Source organism: Mastomys coucha, unplaced genomic scaffold (assembly GCF_008632895.1).
Source record: "Mastomys coucha isolate ucsf_1 unplaced genomic scaffold, UCSF_Mcou_1 pScaffold22, whole genome shotgun sequence".
Taxonomy (NCBI): domain Eukaryota; kingdom Metazoa; phylum Chordata; class Mammalia; order Rodentia; family Muridae; genus Mastomys; species Mastomys coucha.
This window is the reverse complement of record NW_022196905.1, coordinates 83,936,291-83,943,815: the sequence shown is the minus strand read 5'-3', so window position 1 is coordinate 83,943,815 and position 7,525 is coordinate 83,936,291. Positions and strand designations below refer to the sequence as shown.

At 41.9% G+C, this 7,525-nt stretch overlaps 1 long non-coding RNA gene across 2 annotated transcripts in view; it reads left to right on the top strand.

Moving 5' to 3' along the window:
* The window catches only part of LOC116070653, a 44,317-nt gene that overhangs the window by 34,886 nt on the left and 1,906 nt on the right, over positions 1-7,525 (top strand). The window contains exon 3 of one of the 2 annotated variants that reach the window (XR_004110494.1): positions 3,438-3,552. This is a non-coding gene — a long non-coding RNA (uncharacterized LOC116070653). Of the gene's footprint in view, positions 1-3,437; positions 3,557-7,525 lie in introns of both variants that reach the window. The other variant, XR_004110493.1, reaches the window with a different exon arrangement.

Sequence of the window (7,525 nt, the reverse complement as noted above, 5' to 3'; positions counted from 1 at the left end):
CAGGGCCAGAAAGTGGGAGAGGGCAGGGTGGCAGGAATGGGGAGGGGGGAGGCAACAGGGGTTTGTTTGTTTGTTTTTTTTTTTGTTTGTTTTTTGGAGGGGAAACTGGGAATGGAGAAATTCGCATATAAATAAAGAAAAAAAAAGAAGTAATGTTTAGAATATGGTGAAGTGTGTGTATAAAATGAAGATCATCTCCATTGGGGTTCAGAAGGCTTGCAAAGATAAAAATAAAATGGAAAGAAACCATCTACCTGCAGGGCAGATAGCATAGAATCTGTTCCAAGTTCCACCTGGTCCTTTTTAGGGAAAACACTAGCTATTTGCCTCTTTTCAGTATGTGGCTGTGAGTGAGAGGCTGTGTGCTTTTCCTACCCTTATATCCTGGTCTGCGTAGGCTTCCCTTGTCTGAGCTGGGGTGTTATTAAAACTGGAATTTGGCTGTGTGAAGTCATTACCCATCTCCCATCTTTATTTTCTGTTTTTCTTCAAATTGAGATTGTCAGCCAGGTTTTGAATCTCTTCCCCCCTTCCCCATCCCCCTCTGGTTACCTGTCTCACTATCTTGGGCCTTTCTACTTTTTCCATCCTAGGCCTCAGGGGTCATCAGCAAAAGAACTATCCTGAAAAAGCGGATGCCTGAGAATAAGGCAGACTAAAATAGCTGCTAGATGAAATACTGCAAAAGATTGTTCGCTGCTTATTGTTGCATTTCAGAATGGTGGAATTAGAAAACTATCACTGTATTTCCCTGTCTACAGCTATAGGACAGTTCTTTAAAAGGATAGGGTTAATTTGCTAAGCATGTGTGTGTGTGTGTGTGTGTTATACTGTGAGCCTTAAAAAACAAACAAACAAACAAACAAACAAACAAACAACAAATGCCTGTAGTTCATTTTTCAAAGTTTAAATCCTGATACTGGTTGGGGAGAAAGCAGAGGAGAGATGGGGAAAGTTTGGGGAATGGGGAATAAGTGCCAAGAGAAATAAGTTTGCTATTCTATTGTGCAGGAAGGTGACTAGAGGAAAAGATAATGTACTATCAACACAAGCTGGGAGAAAGGGTTTGCATTATTACCACAGAGGTGACTATGCCAGATGAAGCTGAGGTTGAGCCGTGCTGTGTGTTCTGTATACCTGCATGGAAGCATCTCACAGCACTCCTTGAGTGTATAATCTGTATGTGTCAACCACAAAAGTAAGCCTGAGATCCTGTTTAATTTCAGCAGAGGAGACAGCAGCATGGTGGAGTCACTGGGGACAACAGCACAGGGGAATCCTTTCTGCTTTTGTTGTTGGTAAATGAGTTTGACTGTTTGAAACATTTTAACCTGAAAAAGAGTTACAACTTACTATTGTTAACATTCACAATTGCTTTTGATTGTCCAGCTCTTTGGGGGCACAGTGTTCATCTTGAACAGACTGAAGTAAAAGAAGCTTAGAAGAATAAAGCAAAGACAGACAGACAGACAGATAGACAGACAGAAATGAATGAATTCTGGCTTCTGGCCGGCATGATTTTCCTGAGTCCTCAAATTCATTTTAAGTGGTTGTTTCTCTAATGGGGTGCTCTCCAGCTTAGCCTCTGGTTTGTCAAGAAATAATTTGCCTCCTAAAAATAATTTGGTTATAAAATAATGACGATGATGACCCTCACACAAAATATAATCATTTTATAAGCAACAAATGCATACTTGAGATTGTTCATATCATACAGTGTGATTTTGAAAGTACAGCCATGTTTTCAGTGGAAGGCACATGTCCTTCCCCCTTTTGTCCATGTGTCTGTTTAGTTCTTTTCTTTCAGTGTAAGTGAAGCAGTTTAAGAACATACGTAAAAGAAAATTACTCAGTCATTTCATTTAAAATTAGAAATAGCCTCTTTCCTGTCCTGTGTGACACTGTAGAAATGGTTCCCAGATTGCCTCCATAGTCCTTTTATATTCGAGAGTCTCCATCTTTCACTGTAACTGTCCCTAATGTCCCTAAAGCTCAAAATGGTCACTATTTTGGGCTAATCTGTAAGAATTCTTTAAGGGGACTGAAGTGGCTCTTCTGGTCAGTGGCGGTCCAGGTACAAAGTAAGTAAAGACTGAAACAGGAAGAGCTGTTTTTTTAAAAAACACAGAACCTCAGTTTGATGCTTGCTTTTAACTAGATGTTTGAAGTGCTCTTCTAACTCCAGTATCAGTTCGTGGGGGATGCCTTCTCTCCCCACGCTTGCGTGTCTTACTGCCTCCTTTTTTCCTTGGGGATTCTAAGAAAAGAGTAACTTGGTTTACAGTGTTTTCTAAGAGGCCTTTGCCACTCATCTCTGGGGATTTTTAAAGGCACAGTGTGTGGCTCAGTTGTCCTAACTTCTGCCCCCTTTATCATTTGTTATACTGGAGGGAAAGGAGGGCTTCGCATGACATCACCATCACATTTGTGTCTAGGCCATTTTCAAACTTGTCTGGAGAATTCCATTCTTTGTAACAAAATGTGTTTTGATGGAGCTATCTACGCAGGTCTAATTAAACAAGGTTTCACAGGAGTGAAAGGGAAAGAGACAATTCTTACTGTCTCTAGCCTGGTGTGTCACCCGAATGGTGTGTGTGTGTGTGTGTGTGTGTGTGTGTGTGTGTACAGATCCCAGAGCATGGGATACAGGCTCATCAAATACAGACTAACCATAGGACTAGAGAATTATTCCCCTGCCCCTACATCTTATTACCATATCACTAGCCTTTATAATAACCCTTTACAAAATTTATAATGACAGAGACTACAACCTCAGGCCTTATTTAACAAAGAGTCCCCAGGAAAACCCAAAGGCAATAGGAGTAATAAATGACCAGAGGAAACGTTAGCCTCCGACACCTACAGCAACTGCAAACAGGAGATGTAACTTAGCCCCTCGCCAGGTAAGCAAGATGCCATCTAAAGCTCTGCTTACTCTGGGGAGTTCTGTTAACCCAAATGCATATCTGGCTTCCAGCCGAAAATGTCATACTAAGGGCAAAACTAAATTTAGTATTTCATTAAATGAATATAGTATTTCATACTAAAAGGTAAAAACAAATGTATGAAAAATAATCAATAACAAATTCTCTCAAAGTTACAAACACCTCTAGTCTCATACATGCACGACTTGAAGAGGTAGAGCAAGTGTCAGAATCAGACAGCTGTGGCAGAGATTTTGGAAAAGCCCACGATGAGCTTAAATATGAGTGAAATGTTAAGAATTCCAATGGAAAAGCTGGACAGAGGGCAGCAGCAAATGGGGAAAATGTCATATTGCTCTCAGCAGAGAAAATCCGCAAAATCGGGTCTTTGGATTTTCCTAGAATTAGAACTTTTAAATATATATATGTATGTATATGCTTAAAAGAAAGCTTATTTTGAGTTCCTACTTCTATTTATGCAGCTGATTCTTTAATATTAAAATCTTTCCTCAGTTGTATGATAATCCTTGGCTGTCTATGTATTCTGAAGATTGAACATTGAAAAGCAAGAAGTTGAATATTTATAGCAAGGAGAGAGATGGGACCTGCTACACATTGGAAGTCTCGGGTAGGTGAGTAGACATTACGGGAATAGATATTTCTTGGGTGAAGATGACTTAGTTTCTGAACGGCTTTTACTTTAGGTCTGATAATTTTTAGGGTCATCTTTAGATGTGCTACCTGGGTGAAGTCTGGCAATATAGATTGTAGTAGCTAAAGAGGGAACATAGATGAATGTCCTACTGTTAACTACTTAGCCTTTTGTTTAATCTCCCTGTTCTCCTACCTGTGTGTGTGTATATGTGTCTGTGTGTATGTATGTGTACACATATGCATACATTCTTATATGCATGTTTTGCTAGAGGCCAAACTCAAATGTTCTTTCTTTCTACCCCCACCCCAACTTGCTTGTTTGAGACAGCATCTCTCACTGGCCTGGATCTTCCAGTAAAGGCTACTGAGCTCCAAGGATCTGTTTGTTCTGTCTTCTTGGCACATGGATTAAAAGTATGTGTCACCATGACTATTTAGGGAGTTAAGGACCAAACTCAGGTTCCCATGCTTGGGAGCAAGGTCTTTACTAACTGTACCAAAGCCTGCCATCATCTTTTTGGATGGTAGGACTTACTGGGTCTCTTCCAGATGGAGAATCTTTCAAGAGTAAAACTATATTAGATGCAAGATGGGGAGAAGTGTGGGAGAGCATACATGCACTCCCTGAAACCCCATCCTCTTTCTCCCCCTCTCCCTGGTGGGAACTGAAGACTGAAGAAAGATAAATGAGGACAACTGGGGTCACATGACACACCCAGGAGAGGAGAGGGGACAGTGTCCCTTTAGGGTTGAACCATGTGGACAGCCATGATGTGAAAGAATTACCAGTCTTTGATTTGTCCTGGGGGAGATGATTCCTGACCCCAGTGCTATCCAAAAACAGCAGTGGGGGGGGGGGATGTCATTCTGAGAACTCAGCTAGAGCTGAGAGCACCAGTGTGGGACCTGGATGTGTAAAGCTTGGAATCATGCCATTTCTTCTCTGCCCACTGAAGGGGTCAGGGTGATCCTACCTTGAGGTCAGGCTGCAAAAAAGTAGTATTTTCTGTATTATGAGTCAAGTTGACGTATGTTTAAAAATTTAAGCATTTGGTAAAGATACATTTTGGGGCTTTTTGGCCTATGGTTTGAGAAATTTAGCACTTTGACAATTATAAACTCATAACTCACCCTGAGCTATTTAATCTGACCCAGACTGTCTTCATGGCTAGTGAAGGTCACTTTCCCTTGGGGGACTCCTGCACATGGGGCGATCAGATTTCATGACCTAGGGACATATCCACCTCTGACCTCTAGCCTCTGGTCAGACAACAGGGATCCTTAATTGAGCTTCAGTGCTCAGTTAAGAATTTAAAGAACTCATGTGAATACATACCCAATAAAGTTAAATACAGATTCTTTGTACAACTAGTCAAATAACTCTTTTTAAGTGCAGTGTTTAATGGCTCTTGTCTTTTTAATGAAGTATGATGATATTTCTCAGGTGGGGTGGATATTTAGCTTGTATGTAGCCAGTAGATCACAGAGAAGAAAGAAAGAAACCATAAGCCCAGTGATCTCAACTGTCACCATTAGTGTGACTCGCTAGATTCAACACTTTGAGTTTCCCTGCATGTATCCCTGCTGCCTGCATTGTTTCTGTTCCTCTTACCCCAGGATCCTCATATGTTTCATATCAGTGAAATAGGTCTGATATTCTGTTTTACTGAAGTCCTGTTCCCTTCTACTAGTGCAGAGGGAGGGAAGAGAAACCAGTGGCTGGGGGAAAAATGGCCTTTTTTGCTTGCTACAGATTTTGTTTATTTTCTCCTGAGCCCTATTCAGGCAATCCTCTGTGAAACCCAGGCCTGGTAGGTAGTGGACTGTGGCAGGAGCAGATAGGAAAGATTATTTTCCTAAGGGGACTGCCTTAGTTTGCTTGGGATTGTTAAATGAGACGTTCGTGACTGAATGTCCTACACAAGAGAAATCTCTGTCCTCCTACTTCCTAGGCTAGATGTCCAGGATCAAGGCCGGCCCTGTTAGGGTGGTCTCTTCTGAGGTTTCTCTCCTTAGCTTGTAGATGGTCCTTTTCTGCCTGCATCTGTCATGGCCTTTCATCAATGATTCTGCTTTCTAGCATAGCCTTTTTTTATAAGGATGCTAGTATGCTCTTTGGACTAGGCTCTACCCATCTCCCATCTGACTTCATTGGATATCAACAGGTCCTTGGAAGGCCCCAAGTCCCAGTACAATCATAATTTGAAATTCTCATGTTAGGTCTTTAATAATGAATTTTTGGAAAACACAGCTCATTCTGCAACAGTGTAATCATCCTATGGGGAGAGATGATGTTTTAAAGAGAGTACTGGGCTACTAGATAATTGGAGCAGTGAAGCCCACAGAATTGAACTTTCTCCAGGAACCTCATGCTCGGGCAAGTGAGAGGTTGACTCAGAGGAGGAACTTCCCAAGAAGTTTCAGACAGCTCTGGCTACTTGAATAGAGCCTGGAAGACCAGACAGTGATGAGCAGCACTGATTAACTATGCATACCGCTCATTCTCTGCTGAAGTTCATGTCAGTATCCCAAAGATGGATGCAGTGAAATGATAGTTTGAATAGGTTTGACCCCCATAGGTTCATGTGTTTTAGTGCTTGGTCATAGGGTTACCCCTCCACAAACTCCTCATCCCACATCCGCTCTCTCTCCCCTCCCCTTTGCCTTTCTGAAGGTGCTCCCCCACCCACCTTTCCTGCCCCACTGCTCTAACATTCCCCTACTCTGGGGCATCAAACCTCCACAGGACCAAGGGACTTCCCTCCCATTGATATCAGGCAAGGCCATCCTCTGCTACATATGTATCTGGAGCCATGAATCCCTCCCTGTACACACTGTGGTTGGTGATTTAGTCTCTGGGAACACTTAGTGGTCTGGCCAGCCTACTTTATTCTTCCTATGGTGTTGCAATCCGCCTCTGCTCCTCTAGTCCTTCCACTAGCTCCCCTACAGGATCCCTGAACTCATCTAATGGTTGGCTCCAAGCATCCACATCTGCATTGGTCAGTTGCTGGTAGAACCTCCCAAGGAACAGCCACACCAGGTTCCTGTCAGCAAGTGCCTCTTGGCAACAGCAACAGTGTCAGGGTTTGGTGTCTGCAGACAGGATGGATCTCCAGGTGGGGCGGTCCCCGGATGGCTCTTTCTTCAGTCTGTGCTCCATTTTTTTGTCCCCATCTTTCCTTTGGACAGGAACATTTCTGGGTTAAAAACTTTGAGATGGGTGGGTGACCCCATCCTTTGACTGGGGGCCATGCCTATCTACTGGAGGTAGATCTCTATGGGTTCTATCTCTACTTCAAGAAAGATTGATTTCTTTACTCTTCTTAAAATTCACACAATATTGGGGAACAGAATGATTTTTTATATTTTGCAGGTGAGAAAAATGACTATTTTAATGACTTAAAATCATTAGTTCTTTCAGACCTATGGAAAGATAAAATTTCTCTGGGAATATTTTGTACTAATTTATCTTTAAACATCTTATCTGGTGATTTTTCTGTGTAGTTAAAGTGGTGGTCCAGCACATTTTTTAAAACTCTTCTATTTGATTAAATAATTTTATGAAAAATTCTGGAATCTAAAGTGGGACAAATTTTCTTTCCTAGAATTCCACAAAGAGGGAGATACACCTCTTATATGACACATTGAAGGGAGGGGGTGTTATGAACAAATGTCTACTCACCCCAAATAGACAACTCATGATAGATAAAAGCAATGATACCACCATAGTCCAGTGAAGCAATAAGTTTGTTGGTGTCACTTTTACACAGGAACATGGACAATTGAAAGAGCTGTATTCTGAAACCTCATACCAGCATTGGTGATAACTCATGACAATGATAACTCATTGGTAGCCAGGATCATCCTGCAGGATTTTCAGGGAGCTCCACAGTATCTAAGAATCCTCTCTCTCTCTCTCTCTCTCTCTCTCTCTCTCTCTCTCT